The 17,284-nt window shown below is 41.8% G+C and overlaps 1 long non-coding RNA gene across 2 annotated transcripts in view; it reads left to right on the top strand.

Annotated features, from left to right (window-relative positions):
• The window catches only part of LOC102483180 (uncharacterized), a 59,128-nt gene that overhangs the window by 13,829 nt on the left and 28,015 nt on the right, over positions 1-17,284 (top strand). For both annotated transcript variants that reach the window (XR_001371375.1, XR_336445.2), the window contains exon 2: positions 3,142-3,322. This is a non-coding gene — a long non-coding RNA (uncharacterized LOC102483180). The remainder of the gene's footprint in view (positions 1-3,141; positions 3,323-17,284) is intronic.

The following is a 17,284-nucleotide window of genomic DNA, read 5'->3' as shown; positions in this document are numbered from 1 at the left end:
GGAAGGTGGGACATAGCAGAGGGTGGGGGATGGGGAATCAGGGATGGCAAGACAAAGGGCAAGGTATGCAGGACGTAAGAATTGGAAAATTATTTGCTGAGAACATATATGTGGATGTACTTGATTGAGACAATGCACAGTGTATTTTGGATGGAAAATTCATTTGTGTGTTGTGATGGTGTAAAGTGAATTAATAAATAAAAAAAAATCCTATAAGTCTTGTATATTTATTAACTGGAAATGTGGACCTCTCATATTTAGAATGAGGAGTTATTGCACAAGCCAAATGGAAATAGGGACAGTTGTGTATTGCGCTGAGGATGAGGATACACAAAGCCAGTGGTCTTTAGTTCAATTTGGGTTGGAGACCTTAGGTCTTGGGCAATCCTGTATTTCTCAGTTGGCTTAAGTACTGGCAGCATAGGAGTATTGTAGGGGGCTGACAAGGCTTTAGTGGCCCAAATTTGAAAAATTCCTATACCTTGGGTTCAAGTTCTTTTCTAGCTTCTAGACTTATAGAATACTGTTTGCAATGATGGAATTTAGAGGGGTTCTTAAGTTGTATTTTTACAGGGGATGCTATTATAGCCCTTTCTGGTTGTCCCTATCACTAGGCCATGGGGTCAACTTTATTATCCATGTGGCTTGGTACCCCATTAGAATCTTAAATGATTATAATTCTTGGAGGGCTAAACTTAAAGGATGGTCCCCAGCTTAGGCAGTATATCTCTTCCCTTAGGGGGACTGGGTGGCTGTGAACTCTTATGAGAAATTCTTATGAGAATACTTGGTTCTCAAATTGGCATACCAAGGGAGGGGTGATATAGCTGTCGTGATTCATGAAGAGGGTCTTCCCTAAAAAGAAGGAAGAACAGAGTAAGTAGCCCTTGTATCTAGAAGAAATAAAATTGTCTTACCCATGATATCCAGAGTTACTTGGAGTCCCTCAGTGGTTATGACTTCTCTGGATGGGGCATAGATTTCCCTTGGTTTCCTCAGTAGTCGACTTCTTCCCCTTGGCTCATGAGGGCCTTGGCTGACCATCTCCAACCCTCTACCACCCCACCCATCCCCATTCAGGAGAGGAAACAGTCAACCCTCCAATGCCAGAAATCATTTACCATGTCACGACATTAACAACAGGGCCTGGGAAGTGGTTAGGTACAGGCTCTTGCTCAATGTCTGGTCTTTTTGCACTTGAAGCAGGAATCTGCAGGTTTTTCTCTCTGTTTTTTAGGTAAACTCTTGGACAGTTGATAGGAATCAAGGGCTTTGCCAATTGTGAGAGTCATAAGCCTGGCTTTGTTCTCTTTTTCCCTCCTCGAGATTCCAATTATTAAATGCCATGAAGGCAGTGTCAAGTAATAGAGACTGATTGGTTTGGGGTTCCATTTGTAGCTTTTGGAGTTTTTGCCTGATATCAGGGTAGATTGACTAATGAGATAGTGTCCCAAAAGAGCCCTTCCCCCTACAGAGGTAAGGTCCAGATCAGTATACTTTCTAAACACTTCTTCTAACCTGTCATAGAAGGTGGCTGAGTTTTCACCTTTTTCCTGTATAGTTGTACTTACTTTGTCATAATTTACAGGCTTTTGTATCCCATGTCTTATTCCTGCCATGAGAGCCTCTAGGAATTTAGCTCTCCAGTTCATTCCTGTTGGGGTGTTATAATCCCATTTACGGTCAGTCATGGGGACAGTCTCTCCTCCTGGAAAATTTCCTTGTGGGATGCTAGCAAATGTAGCACCTGCTTCTTTGCATGCTGTATCTAAAATCCATTCTTCCTTAATGACTACAGCAGGTAGCCAGAATGAATTATATATCCCTCCAAGAGGTCAAAAGCCAGGTCAGAGTCTGGAACCTGTCAGTAAATTTATTGAGGTCGTCAGAATATTTGCCAAATTTTTCTCTGCTTTGTTGAATATCCACAATGGCGAAGGGGACTTGAACTCTGATTGGGCCCTTTTGCCCAGCAATTTCCCTGAGGGGGAAGAAGGTCCTGCTTCGAGTATGTGATGGACAGAAGGGTTGATTATTCCTTCCCTTTCTAGTCCTCCACTTTGGGGTGGACATACTTGTGCTTAGGGCAGAATGTGAGGGATGGTATGGAGGGGGAGTATGTTCTCTTTGGAGTTCCATCAGGGCCAAGACATGAGTCTTGGGGAATTAAGTGATTATTTCTCATGCCTCCTATAAGGAAAAGAAATGACAAAAAAAGTAGGAAAATGCAAACTAGGATCAGAGCTCTGCCTGGGATATCCCCTTAGGCAGTGAGTAATCCGAAGGAATGAGCTAGGTGTTTCTAAACAATGTCCGTATCAGAACAGCATTTGGCCCCCTGACCATCTCCTTGACTGAACTCTTTAGCAGGACTGAGCTAGATGCCAAGCATTCTCGGCCTCCTTGGTGCACCCTGGGATCATCAGGGTGAATACCTCTTGAGGCTACTAGAGCTAAGATCCCACCTCACGTGTCCCTTGGAGGTGGATAAATCTCTGGGACAGTGGCCTGAGTGTCCCCAGCTTTCTATGACCTTTATGTGTAGGGACATGTTTTGAAAAAAAAAACTTTGTGGATATGGGGACATGCTCTGAGCAGACATCACATGTCTCTTTAAGGAGATAGCAGAAGCCTTGTGGCTTGTCCTTTCCTTGACCCTTCCTGCAGGCAGAGCATTTGGTGGAATTTACAGGGACTGCTCTGGGGGGACACCTGCAGAGTTCAAGCGACATCCTGACCCCACTACATAAAGACTAACCCCTGCTCTGCTTCGTGTAATCTCTATAGCTTAATCATTACCCCTTTGATGCATGCCAAAAGATGTACTCCCCACATCTACAGATAGGCTTTGCGTCACTAGGTAAGTAATTACGGGAAATTTTTTTGCTTTTGCCATAACTAAGAGATACAGACGGCACCAGCATATCTAAACCTTCAAGGATGAGAAGACTGATATCACTTGCTTTCTGTCTCTGTAAAACATCAACTATACCTATGGCATGTCACGAAATGCACGTATGTAGTGTTGCTTTGCCTTATAAAGACACTCAGCTTGTTTGGGCGGCATAGACTCAGCAGGCTTAGGCTGCCGGAGTCCTCCACTACTTGTCTCTGTGTCTCTTTCCTTTTGTTTCCTCTTAGGTTGAGTTAAGCTTGCCAGCAAACACCAACATTTATGGTCCCAGGACCATTTCCTTGGCTGGACATCTTCAGTTGGACTGAGCGACTCCAAGTTCCTTAGCGTCCTTCCATGAGCTATGCCCTATTCTTCCTCTGGTTCTGCCTTGGAGAAGGAGCACACAAAATTGAATATGAGAATAAGGTAACATATAACTAGGCCCAAGCAAGGCTTTGAAGAGGCAGTGGAACTTTTGATTTCTCCCCCAAAAGGTAGTCATTTGATATTGGTTTCTCCCTTGAGACTCCCATTTGATTCCAAAATAAAAGCAACTTGGGGTATGAAAAGGGCTGAAGGTGAGTTATCTCCTAGAAAAAATCATTCTACAGAGCAGCAAAGAAAATGGCAAAGGAAGGAAAGCCCTGGAGAAGAGATTGCTCTTATATAGGTTTTTTTTTTTTTCTGATAGGCTCAGTTTTTTATTATTTCTCCCCTCCCCCCCCAAAAAAAAACTACTTGCAAAAGCCTGCAGAAACAACATTCATTTTCTTTATATTCCCAAGGCACTCGGCTTAGCCTAAGGAGTAAGAAGATTTTTTTTTGTAGAGCATATTCCTTCAGAGTAGGCTAGTAGGAGAGGGAGATAGGAAGCCATAGTGAAACAGGAGAGACATTCCAAAATGAGATGAGGCACATTCAGACACCTAAAACCTGATAGAAAAAAAGTGGCTGATATCCAGTCTGAACCAGTAGAACCAAGATACTACCTGGAATGACCGAAGATGGAGCCTGGAACGGCCTTTACCTAATCTACAGTCATCAAGCCCTCTTTGTACTGTATTAGCTTGCTGTATAATCCCTTCTGCTCCTTGACAATCAAGAATAACCGTGGCAATAATAGAACCCACCCTAATAAGACCAGAAAATGGGAAATGCAGTGGTTTCAGGAAAGCCACCCCACTTTTTCCTTCAGGCAACAGCTCTCCCTTTCCCTTTGAAAAGGAATTAAACTTCTCCCTAAACTACACATCTCTTCCCACATGCCTATTCCTCCCATGGAGCAGCATGGAGCAGGGGGTTATCTACCCTTTTCTAAGTTTATCTACTTTACTCTCAATGGCTTGTTCTTAAAATCTTTTCTTATGCAAAGTCAAGGGATTTCACACCCTCATGAATTTTAGTCTCTGGCAACAATAGTGCTTCTGATAAAAAAAGGGGGGGGGGCAACTAACAGTATCTTCAAGTTTTCCAACAGAGGCAGATGAGTCTTCGCTATGAAATTGGAGTAACCTAAAGATGCAGACTCTTGGCTGGCTCGTGCCACAATATATGTTGCGGGATAGCTTCTGTGATGATATCCAGGTTTTTGGTGTTTTAGACAAAAAGTTGAATGAAATATGTAAGGAATGGGCCAACCACATGAGAAAATAGAAATATAGAGCCTTTATTAGGAATGCTCCCGGGTGAGGTTTGCTGATCTGACAGAGAAAGAGAGAGGGGGCCAGAAAAGTTGTGCCCTAGGGTGGAGTTTAGTGATTTTTATAAGGATTTAGGTGGGGGAGTGTCTTAGAGGCAGAAATAGTCCAGGTATGGTAAAGGTTTAGAGGGAGAGCAGGCTGCTGTGCCACACAAGGTCTAGTGCCATGTGCAGAGTAGAGCTCTGAGTGCAGAGTAGAGCACTGTGTGCAGAGTAGAGCACCATGTGCTACATCTGGGTTAGATCCCGGTGCAGCACAGGTCTGATGACAGACTAGATCTGGGTTGCATCAGCCAACTGTGGAGAGGTGTGCAACCCCCATATCCAAGCTGCCCCACATCCAAGGCCTCTGGCTTAATCAAACACACAAATAGTGTAAGGAAAAGGTATTTTTAAAAATGATTTAATTTAATGTATTATTATTGTTGTTATTTAATTTGATTGGGTTGGGGGAGTGAGAAAGCAAGCCACAAGGTCCAGGACTAACTGTGGTCAGCCAGATGGGAGTCCATCACACCACCTGCCAGCCCCAGGAAAAGGTATTTTATAAAGTAAAAGTAAAAGGACACTCCTTAGAAGTAGGAGTGGGTCTGAGCAGACAGAGAAAGAGTGGCTCCAAAGGCCCCAGCAATCGCATTCTGCCAGATTTATAATTTTTAACCTAGGTTCTATGGGTTATCATTGGCTGGGTCCTCCGAATATTCTCATCTTACTGACTCTATCAGATGTGGCTGGGCCCACTAATTTCTCATTGGCTATTTCAAATGTGGGTGGGTCCACTGATTTATCTCTTTGGCTATATCAAATGTTGCTTAATCAGCTAGACATCCGTCTCTCCATGTATGCAAGAAATATTTGTAAGAAAAAGCTATATGGAATTTTAATTCTCACAGAACGCAATAACAGTTATTTGTACCATTCTAAGTACTATACATATATTTATTTAGTTTTCACAATGATTTTATGTGCTATTAAAGCTGAAGCAAGTATAAGTTTTGACAAGAGCAATAATTTTCTGACTTATCACTTCTTTTGAAGTATTGAAATATACTTTAAGACTGTTTTTTTTTTTTTGGAGAGGTTTTTCGCTATAGGGCGCGTGCGCTCGCCAGACAGACAGAGAGAGACATAGAGACAGAAAGCAAGAAATCACCCCCCAGGTGGATGGTCATGCCACAATCCCTTCTCCTCCATTCTCCTCTCGGGATCTTGGGCATGCACGCACACGTGCCTGGCGTGAGTTTTAAGCCACCGGGTCCAGGACGTGAACTGCGGTAGACTATGTGGGAGTCTAGCGACATAGCCATTACGCTAACTGCTGGTTCCCAAGACTGATTTTTCTTAAAACATTTGCTTTTGGGGACCAGTGGGTGGCTTGGTGGGTGCTGGACACTCCCACATGACTGACATGGTTTGAGTCCTGGACTCTGCAGCTTGCTTTCTCACTTTCCCTCTCTCTCTGGTCAAATTAAAATAAATTAATTAATAAATAAATTTAAAAAAAAAAAACACTTGCTTTCAGACTTGGTCTGATTTTAAAAATAATCTGATTTTTCTTAAAACATCCACATTCAAACTTAATCCTGCTTATTCTTCAAAAACAGTAATATCTAAGACCTTGGTGTTTTATCATTTTGTTTTGTTTTTGTCTTCTGTTTGTTTTGCCAGAGGATGCATGTGCTGACCGGAGAGAGGGAAAAGGCACTCCCTAATGGAGTGTGGTCATACCACAACCCCTTTTCCTGCATTCCTCCATCCAGTGGAGATCTGGGGTACATGCACATGTCTGTTGCACGTTTTTCAAGCTGCTGGGGGCTAAGATTCAAACAGATTCAAACTGTGGTCAGCCTTGTGGGTTTTTTCTCTCTTAACCCCCCAGCCACTGGGCCAGTCTTAAAAGCTAGTTCTTTATTTCTGGTATTTATTTATTTTTATTATTTTAATTAATTCATTTATTTATTTGGGAGAGATTTTTGCTATAAGGCGCGTGCACTCGCCAGAAAGAGACAGAGGGACAGAAAGTGAGAAATCACCCCCCAGTGGGAATGGCCACACTCCAATCCCTTTTCCTCCATCTCGGGCCAGCTAGAAAGGCTCGGGTGAGGGAGGGGAGATCATGGCACGAGACCCTGTAGAGGGAGCTTCTCTCTCTCTCTCTCATTCTCATGAAAACAATTAATTCAAAAAAATTTTTTTAAAGAACAGAAAATAAAGATTCCTTCAGTTTGAAAAAGGTTGTAATCTAAAGCTTTACAAAGATTAGAATTGGCAGTTATTCGAACTTCTTTAGCTCTGTTCACAAGTGGTGCTTAATAGTTTTCTTTTTCTTTCTTCCTTTTTTTCTTTCTCTTTCTTTCATCTTTCTTTTCTCTCTGCCTCTCTCTCTCTCTCTTTCTTTTTCTTTCTCCTTTCCTTCCTTTCTTTTAATTTGCTATAGGGTACATAAATAGCCAGTGAAAGACAGAGAGACAGAGAGAGAAAAAAAAAAATCTCCTCCCCAGGAGGGATGGCCATGCAGCAATCCCTTGTCCTCCAGTCTCCTCTCAGAATTTTGGGCAGGCACACACACATATGCTTGGTGTGTTTTTCAAGCCAGCAGGCCCAGAATTTACGGATCCAGCTATGTTAACCACCAAGCCACCAGTTGGCCCGAGTTATACATTCCTAGTGGTGTACATTCTAGTGATGAAAAGAACCAAAAACCAAACAAGTGCCTTAAAAACATCACAGATTTATTGCTAGTAGTGCTATTGCTAATTTAACTTTGCAACTCTTATGTCAACTATGGATAAAATGAGTAATGGATAATATTAGGTAATTGGAAAAGTCATGCCATATTTTTATATGTAAAAACGCATCATGACTTTTCTGATGACTCAATATTTATGTCAGTAGAAACTCTAAAAGGAAAAGAAATACAGATATAGAAGAAGTTATGGAGGAAAACTCTAACTTAAATTTGAATTAGATTTTTTTCACATACATTTCATTTTAAAACTTTTTTTTTTAGTTTTCACTGTTTTTGTTACATACGTATCTCTCAGAAGTGACATTTCACCCCATTAGAGAGTGCTTGATAACTAAATTTCATTCCCCAGTGGAAAAAAAAACAGCATTTGAGAAGGGCTGATTTGGGTTCTCAGGCCCATAATCTATAAAAGTAAAAAGTTGAGCTTGAAAATCTTGCCAGGAAGCAAAGAAATGCCCCCAAAACTAGTAGTGTCAAGTCAAAAGTCTACAAAACCCAGAGGGGACTTCTTTAGCTAATACATTGCCACCAAAACCAAAATAAAATAGATTGTCAAAGCATTAAGAATTTTATTTATTTATATATTTTTTTTAGTTGCAGAGGACACATGTTCTCACTAGACAGACAGAGAGAGGGAGAAGGAGAAACCACCCCACAATGGGGCGTGGTCACACCCAAACCCCTCTGCCTCATTCTCGATCTTGTCAGGATTTGAAGCATGCGTGCACATGTGCTCGGCATGTTTCTCAAGCCACTGGGGCTGGAACCTGAACTGCAGTTGGTTGCGTAGCATCTGATTTCCCTTAACCACTAGGCTATGCGACCAGCCTAGAGGATTTTTTTCTCTTTTCTTTTCTTTTCTTTCTTTCTTTTCTTTTTTTTTTCTTTTCTTTTCTTTTTTTTTTTTTTAGATGTATTCGCCTTAGGGCACTTGTGCTTACCAGAGACAGAGACAGTGAAAGGGAAAGTGAGAAATCATCCCCCAGGAGGGATGGCCATGCCACAATCCCTTCTTCTCCATTCTCCTCCCAGGATCTTGGGCACACATGTACATGCACCTGGCATGATTTTAAAGCCACTGGGTCCAGGACTCAAACTGTGGTCAGCCATGTCAGAGTCCAGCGACATAACTGCTATGCCATCTGCTGGCCCTTCAGAGGATATGTTTTTAAATCTATAAATCTCAAGTGGTACTCAAAAAGTGAGGAAATAAGTTTTTCTATATAGAAGAATGCCAACCCATGAATGTAGATGGAATGATAAAAATGGAAAAATCACCATTTGTAATCCCCAGTGATTTAGGTGAGGATAAGCGACAGACGCTAACCCCATCTAGTGAAAGGAAATGGAGAAGGGGAAGATGTTTGTATAGTGTCAGGGCAACACATATACAAGGTATCATGCTGCAGACTACTTAACAAGCCAAAGAGGTGGTCTGTCTTACTACTAAGAAATTCGGTGGTCACCAACTTCACTCAGTGATCAAACTTAGCGCCACTCGTTGTGGAATAACTTGATTTTCTATGCCTCTTGATTTCATACAGCATGAAGTAACAGTATCACCGATGGTGGAATTTTGCCAAAAATGCTTAACCTGAATGCAATAAAGTCTTTTGACCCAACTTCTAGTTTATAGGAAGTACAGGTGTAGAGGAACAAGTAAGATGACCTTGAGGAAAAATTAGATCCAAACATAAGCCATTCTATAAGTAAACTGCCCTGGATTCTTAAAAAACTCAGTGTTATCATAAAGAATGGGAGGGACCAGCAATTGGCATAATGGCTATGTTGCTGGACTCCCATGTAGTCAACTGTGATTCGAGTCCTGGACCTGGTGGCTTAAGCTCACGCCAGGGGCATGTTCGTGCATGCCTAAGATCCCGAGAGGAGAATGGAAGAGAAGGGATTGCAGCATGGCCATCTCCCCCGGGAGTGATTTCTCGCTTTCTGTCTCTCTGTCTTTCTGCCGAGCCCACGTGCCCTATTGCAGAAACCTCTACTGGGTCATCAGGAAAGCCATGACACACTTTTGCATAGAAAAACAGAAAAATACATCATGACTTTCCCAACAACCTAATAAATGAAAAGGTATAACAATCAAGTGAAATGGGTAAATCTCAGTTGAATCCTTGATTGAAAAAAATAAAGCTATAAAAAAGGTGGATGCTACTTTTGCAAATTTGAATATGGACTAGATATTAGGTAATATCAAATTGTTGTTAATTTTGTTAAGCATAACAATTTTATGGCGGGTCAGCTGGTGGCATGGTGGTTAAAGTGGCTAGATCACACATCCTGAACCCAGTGATTTGAAAAACACACTGGTTGCATGTGTGTACATGCTCCCAAATCCTGAGTGAATGGAGAAGAAATGTGGCATGGCCAGTCCCTTCCTCAAGGGGGTGATTCTCACTTTCGCTCTGACTCTATCGAATGCACCGCCCTGTAACACAAACAAAGTATTATTGTATGCTTACTTAGGAGAATGTCCTATGTGCAGGTATTTAGGGGTAAAGTTTCATAACATCTATAATTTACTTTCACATAGTTTGATCCAAAAATTATGTTAAGCTTTAGAAAATTCATATACATGTATGAATAATATATAGGCGTATAAACATAGAGGCAAAAATGAAGCAAAGTATTTTTAATGAATCTGGGTAGTGAATGTGTAAGTGTTCATTGTACTGGTCTTTTAATTCTTCTGTATGTTTAAAACTTTGCAAAATAAAAAGAAGGGGAAAGTGTTCATAGACTAGAACACCGTTTAGAATGATGCTGAGAGACGTGAGCAGAGGAGAGAGAGCAGAGTGTAGTCAAAAGAAACACTAGGAGGTAGCAATTTTCTCAAGCTCAGAGGCATTTAAGAGAGATTACAAATATATATGTGGTTGTCAGAAACCAGTCAGTTGGGTCAAGGCTTCGCAGGAAAGATGTGGGCAGTGAGGCCAAACAAGCCAACAGTTCTTTGAAGGCCAAGAAGGAAAGCGTGATTTATGGGAAGGAATCACTCTGACTTCCCCACCTGGAGAAGAGAAGCTGATGGGCCTCGGGCTGTGATGTGGTAATAGGAACTTTTTCATTCTGGGACATGGTTTGACTTTCTCATATAACATCTTTAGCAGCTGTCTTAAGATTTTTTTTTCTTAGAGGTTTTTGCTATAGGGTACATGTGATAGCTGGTGAGTGATACAGAGAGACAGATAGCAAGAAATAACCCCCAAGGGAGAATGGCCATGTGACAATCCCTTCTCCATTCTCTTCTCGAAATTTTGGGCCACCCATGCACATACACCCAGTGTGAATTTTAAGCCACCGGATCTGGAACTCAAACTGTGGTCGACTATGTGGGAGTCCAGCAACATAACCACTACACCATTTACTAGTCCTGTTAAGATAGTCTTTTTGGCAGATGATGTGGTGGTCAAAGCACTAGACTCCCACATTGCCATCCATGGTTTGAGTCCCGGATGTGACTGCTTGCTCTCTGTCTTTCTCTCTCTCTCTCTGCTCAAATTAGATAATAATAATAATAATGAGTAAACTAAATAAAATAACTCTTAAAAAAAAAAAAAAGATGGTCTTTTAAACCCAGAGTTAACTGGATTGGCTACATCACAGCCCCTGAAAGTACCTTCCTTATCAGGACATTTCTTTTTTTTTCTTTTTTATGAGGGATTTTTGCTTTAGGGTGCGTGCGCTTGCCAGAGAGATGACAGAGAGACAAAGAGACAGAAAGTGGGAAATCACCCCCCAGGGAGGATAGCCACGCCATAATCCCTTCCCCTCCATTCTCCTCTTGGAATCTTGGGCACGCACGCCTGGCATGAATTTAAGCCACCAGGTCTGGGACTCGAACTGCGGTCGACTACATGGGAGTCCAGCAACGTAGCCATTGCGCTAACTGCTGGTCCCTAGAGCAATCCCTTTTTGAAGGCTATTTAAATTATGTGTAGCAGGGAATATACATTCCCAAATGTAGAGAGGGGGAAAAAAGATGATTAACTTGACATTTTTCAGAAACCAAGTGAACCCCAGAGTCTTGCCTTATCAGGGCTAGTGGCTCAAACCTAGCACACCCCTACCTGAAAGCCTGGTGTGGTGGTAGTTCCAGCTGGTGAGCCGGTAGTTCCAGCCACTCAGGCTGATGTAGGAGGATCTAAAAAGAAAAAAGGAAAGGAAAAAGCTAGTGGCCCATATTTTCATATGGTCACACTTAGTCATTTTATATTGTCAGCAGTTGAAAAACAAAACAAAAACAAAAACAAAACCACACAGCGAGGCCTTAATGCTTAAAGAGTCCATTAGGTGGCAGTCAGGGTTCAGGTATCTTTTGATGCCTGACCTCCCCGTCCCCCACCACCACACTATCCACCACAGTGATGGGATCTCAGAAAAGGAACGTTGCCCAAAATATTGGAGGGATGGGGACGCAGACGAAGAACGAAGAAGAGCTCCGGCTTTCAGTATCCCTATGATGTCGAACTACAAGTCATATGCACATAGCTTCAGGTTGACGCGAATGGACTCTGATGTGTTTTTAATTAGTCCTTGCTGTGAGTGTTTCATACTTTTTATAAATTCTTTTATATCCGAAGCCCTTTAAAGCACTGGTGTGCTGTTTAAAAACATCTCTGTGTGGTTAGTTTTAGAACATAACCTAGAAAATAAGTAGAAAGAGTGGCTCATTTTTAAGAGCCAGTATATGGAATAGGTATTTTTAAAGTGACACCCTCATTTACTGTAATTACTGCTCATGAGAGGCTTTTTGTGGTCCTGGATAAGCTTTGTAGGTTGAGTTTCCTGGGAAAGGACACCAGGATTTCTGTGCAGGTTTATTGGGAAACATCAGCTGTGACAGGTGACAAGCAGGACTGGGTGGAGGGAGGAGGTGAGCTGCTACGTCTACCCAGTAGGGGCTCTAGAGCTGGCATGGCCCTTCAGAGATGCCAGTGCCTCCTGAAGTCAAGGGTAGCCAGGGCTTATTCTCACTCCTCCTCAACTGATCAGGCAGTAGGTGTGGGCTGTCCCTCTGAAGGAGACGAAGAGCAGTTCAGCTGAGAGCCATCAGCCTCCAACTGCCAGGAGAACTCATCTCTCCGTCCTCAAGGGGGATCCTGGGCAGCAGGACATCCCCGACAGCAGGGAAGAAGGCATACTTACCCCAGGTCACCCTTATTTTTGGTATCTCTGACACAATCTTTTACAGAAGCTACTCTGGTTAGAAATGTGAAACAATGTCACCTTTTGTCTATTTTTCCTCAGGTTAAAACTAATGTGGAAAGGCCCTGGCTTCCTGCAAATTATTTATTCCAAGACATCAAAAGCCATTAGTGGGAGTTAATTTAAAACACACACACACACACAAAAGCAAAAACCCCAAAAAACAAGGAGGAAAGTGAGTAGGAACAGATGCTATATTCTGAAAATAGCTTCTTGGTAGGTAATAAATGTATAATTGACTCAAAAGATTTTTAATTTATATTTTTGCCTGACCTTGGCTTCTTTGTTTACTATGAGAATGATTCTCCTAACTTTACTCTAGCTTCAGCTGAAGGAATCACTGTCGTTTTTATTTTGTTTGTTTGTTTTTGTTTTTGGAGAGGTTTTTGCCATAGGGTGCATGTGCTTGCCAGACAGACAGAGAGACAGAGAGACAGAAAGTGAGAAATCACCCCCCAGGGGGGATGGTCACACCTCAATCCCTTCTCCTTCATTCTCCTCTCGGGATCTTGGGCATGTACATGCGCCCAGCGTGAGTTTTAAGCCACCAGATCTGGGACTCGAACCACGGTCGACTACATGGGAGTCTAGTGACATAGCCATTACGCTAACTGCTGGTCCTGAGAGGTTTTTGCAATAGGGCACGTGCGCTCGCCAGACAGAAAGAGACAGAGAGACAGAAAGCAAGAAATCATCCCCTGGGGGGGATGGCCATGCCACAACCCCTTCTCCATTCTACTCTTGGGATCTTGGGCACGCACGCACATGTGCCCAGTGTGAGTTTAAGCCACCGGGTCAGGGACTCGAACCGCAGTCGACTACATGGGAGTCCAGCGACATAGCCATTATGCCAACTGCTGGTCCCAAGGAATCACTTTCCTCTCTTTTATTTATTTGACTAATCTTATGTTATTGCTAGGTGGGCACATGCACTCACTGGAGAGAAAAAGAAAGCACTCCTCCAATGAGCATGTCAACCTTTCTCTCATTTTCCCATCCTTTCTGGATTTTGAGTGCACACACGTGTGCACTCTTCATGCCCTGGGGCTGGGACTCGAGCCATAGTCCATTGTGTGGGATCTGGCTTTCTAAGTACAGTGCTTAACTCCTGTGCTAATTTGACTAATTCTAAAGATACCCCCTAAAAGTTGTTTGGATTTATTTCCTCTTCCTCATCCATTGTGCTTTATTTTTTATTTTTATTTGACCAAGCGAGAGACAGAGAGAAAATAAGCCACCAGGTCCAGAACTCAAACCGTGGTCAGCCATGTGGGAGTCCAGTGCCTTAAACGCCACACCACTTGCCAACCCAATCCACTGTGCATTAGACCAAGCTGTCACTATTTCTCACCAGCCTGATACAATAGCCTAAGAATGGGATTCCTTCCCTGGGATGTGTCGTCCACTCTTGGCTGGAAACAATCTAAGCATGGCCATACCTCCATATCAAAACTCCAACTTGTCGGCCCAGTATGCAAGTCCACTGGTGATATGGCCACATGTTAGCACTAACCACACACTTCGAGTACAAATCTTCCCTGTTCTTTCCTGCCTCACTGCCTTTGCCCCTAGTATCAGCTCCACCTCACATGCCTTTCCCCACTTGCTTGCCTGGAAGAATGTCCTTAAGAACCCAGTTCAGACAGGCTTTGCTGACAGCCTGCACCTTGCACAGGTAGAGTTTCTTCCCTCTTTTGCTCCTTCAATATTTTTATGTCTATTGAGAGTACCCTAGAAGGGCCAGCATGGTGGTTAAGGCAGCTGGATCCTGGGGCCAGTAGGGGGCATAGTGATTAAGGCATTGGACTCCCACATGGCTAACTGTCATTCAAGTTCCAGACCTGATGGTTTGAAACTCACATAGAGCCCGTGTGCGTGTATGCACCAAATCCTCAGAGGACAATGGAGGAGAAGAGATTACGGTGCAGCCATTACCCCAGGGAATGATTTCTTACTTTTTTTTCTCTCCAGCTCTTTCTTTCTCTTCTGTGCCCTATAACAGAAATCTCTCCATTAAAAAAAGAAGATTAGCCAGACTGATTAAGAAGAAGAAAGAAACAAACTAGACAAATCAAATGCAGAATTTAACAGGCAATATTACAACAGACACAATATAAATACAAAACATCATTAGAGGCTACTATGAGTGACTATATGTCAACAAACAAGAGAACATGGAGGAGATAACACATTCCTGGATGCATATAATCTACCAAGATTGAATCAGGAGGACATAGAAAGCCTGAATAGACCTATAAAAAGTCATTAGATTGAATCCGACAGAAAAGTCCAGGTCCTGATGGCTTCACTTCTGAATTCTACAAAACCTTTAAGTAAGAGTTAACCCCTATTCTACTCAAATTATTTCTAAAGATCCAAAAGGAAGGAAATCTCCCAAATTTATTTTATGAAGCCTCCATCATCCTCATTCTCAAAACACATAAAGACATGACAAAAAAGGAGAACTACAGACCAATATCTTTGATGAATATAGATGCAAAATTTTTCAACAAGATACTTGCAAATCGTACCCAACAACATATAAAAAAGATTATACATCATGACCAGGTAGGCTTTATCCCAGGGATGCAAGTGTGATTCACCATACACAAGACCATAAGTATAATATACCATATTAACAGAAAGAAAGCTTTAAAACCATATGATCATTTCAATCAATGCAGAGGAAGCATTCAATAAAATACAACATCCCTTCATGATTAAGATGCTTATCAACATTGGCATAGAAAGGTCATTTCTCAACACAATAGAAGCCATATATGAAAAACCTACAGCTAACATTATACTGAATGGGGAAAAGCTAAAAGCTTTTCCACTAAAAATGTACTAGACAAGGCTGCCCACTTTCTCCGCTCCTTTTCAATATAATGCTGAAAGTTTTAGCCAATGCAATCAGAAAAGAGAATAATATAGAAGGCATTCAAACTGGCAAAGAAGAGTTGAAAGTATCTTTATTTGCAGATGGCATGATGGTATACTTAGAGGAACCAAAGGATTCCATTAAAAAACAAACAAACAAAAACACAAACTTCTTGAAATAATAAATGAATTCAGTAAAATGGCCAGGTACAAAACCAACATCCAAAAATCTAGTATTTCTATATACGAACAACAAGTTGACTGAAGTAGAACTGAAGAAAGGAATCCCTTTTACCATAGCCACAAAATGTATAAGATACCTAGGGATAAACCTAACTAAAGAAGTCAAAGACCTTTACAAAGAAAACTATGAAAATCTTTTTAAAAAATATTGAAAACGACACAAAAAAGTGGAAGAACAGCCTATGTTCCTGGATTGGAAGAATTAATATACTCAAAATGGCAATTCTACCCAAATTAATCTACATACTTAACGCAATTCAAATCAAATCACCAGAGACACTCTTCATAGGTCTAGAAAAGACAATCATAGAATTTGTCTGGAATCATAGAAGACCTCTTATTGCAAAGCAATCCTACTCAAGAAGAATGGAGTGGGTGGCATCTCATTCCCTGACCTCCTAATATACTATAAAGCTGTGATGATCAAAACAGCATGGCATTACCATGAAAACAGACTGGTGGACCAATGGAATAGAAGAGAACCCAGAAATAAACCCCAAAACATACAACTGATGTTTTTTATTTTAATTTATTTTTATTTATTTATTTATTTATTTATTTATTTATTTATTTATTTATTTATTTTAATTTGACCAGACAGGGACCAAGTGAGAGAGAGATAAAGGGAGAGAGAGGGAAAGTGAAAAAGCAAGCCACCAGGTCTGCGACCCAAATCACAGTCTGACATGTGGGAGTCCAGCACCCTTAATGACCAGGCCACCTCCCTGCCCCTGCCAACTAATTTTTGACAAAGGATACCAGTTGATCCAGTGGGAAAAAGAAAACTTCTTTAGCAAACAGTTCTGGGGAAACTGGGTATCCACCTCCATAAAGATTAATTTTGATCCCCATCTTTAACCATTAACAAAGTTCAACTCTAAATGGATCAAAGGTCTGAATCCAAGACCTCAAACTATAAAACTACTGGTGGAAATCACTGAGGGAACTCTGGGAGACGTTGAGGTAGGCAAAGACTTCTTAAATAAGACTCCCAAAGCATAGGCAATAATCCCCAAAATAAACAAGTGGGATTACATCAGATTAAGACATTTCTGCACAGTAAAATACAAAGTAATTAGTGTGAATTGAAAACCCTCAGAATGGGAGAACTATGCCTCAGATAAGGGACAGATAACCAGGATACTCAAGTGGCTTACCTAAAAAAAAAATAATTAACCCAATTAAAAGATGGGGAAATGAACTGAACAAAAAAAATCTCTAAGGAAGACATACAGCCAGCCAGAAAGCGTATGAGAAAATGCTCAACATCCCTCATCTTAAGGGAGATGTGGATTAAAACCACAATGAGATACCACCTAAGCCTTGTTAGAATGGCAGAGATTGGGACCAGCAGTTAGCATAATGGCTATGTCGCTGGACTCCCACGTAGTAGACTGCGGTTCCTGTCCCGGACCCGGTGGTTTAAACTCACGCTGGACGCGTGTGCGTGTGTGCCCAAGATCCCGAGAGGAGAATGGAGGAGAAGGGATTGTGGCATGGCCATCCCCCCTGCGGGGTGATTTCTTGCTTTCTGTCTCTCTGTCTCTCTCTGTCTGTCTGGTGAGCGCATGCGCCCTATAGCAAAAACCTCTCC

Source organism: Tupaia chinensis, unplaced genomic scaffold (genome assembly GCF_000334495.1).
Source record: "Tupaia chinensis unplaced genomic scaffold, TupChi_1.0 Scaffold138666_1, whole genome shotgun sequence".
NCBI lineage: Eukaryota > Metazoa > Chordata > Mammalia > Scandentia > Tupaiidae > Tupaia > Tupaia belangeri.
The sequence above is the reverse complement of the archived record's forward strand: the minus strand, read 5'-3'. Positions and strand labels throughout refer to the sequence as shown.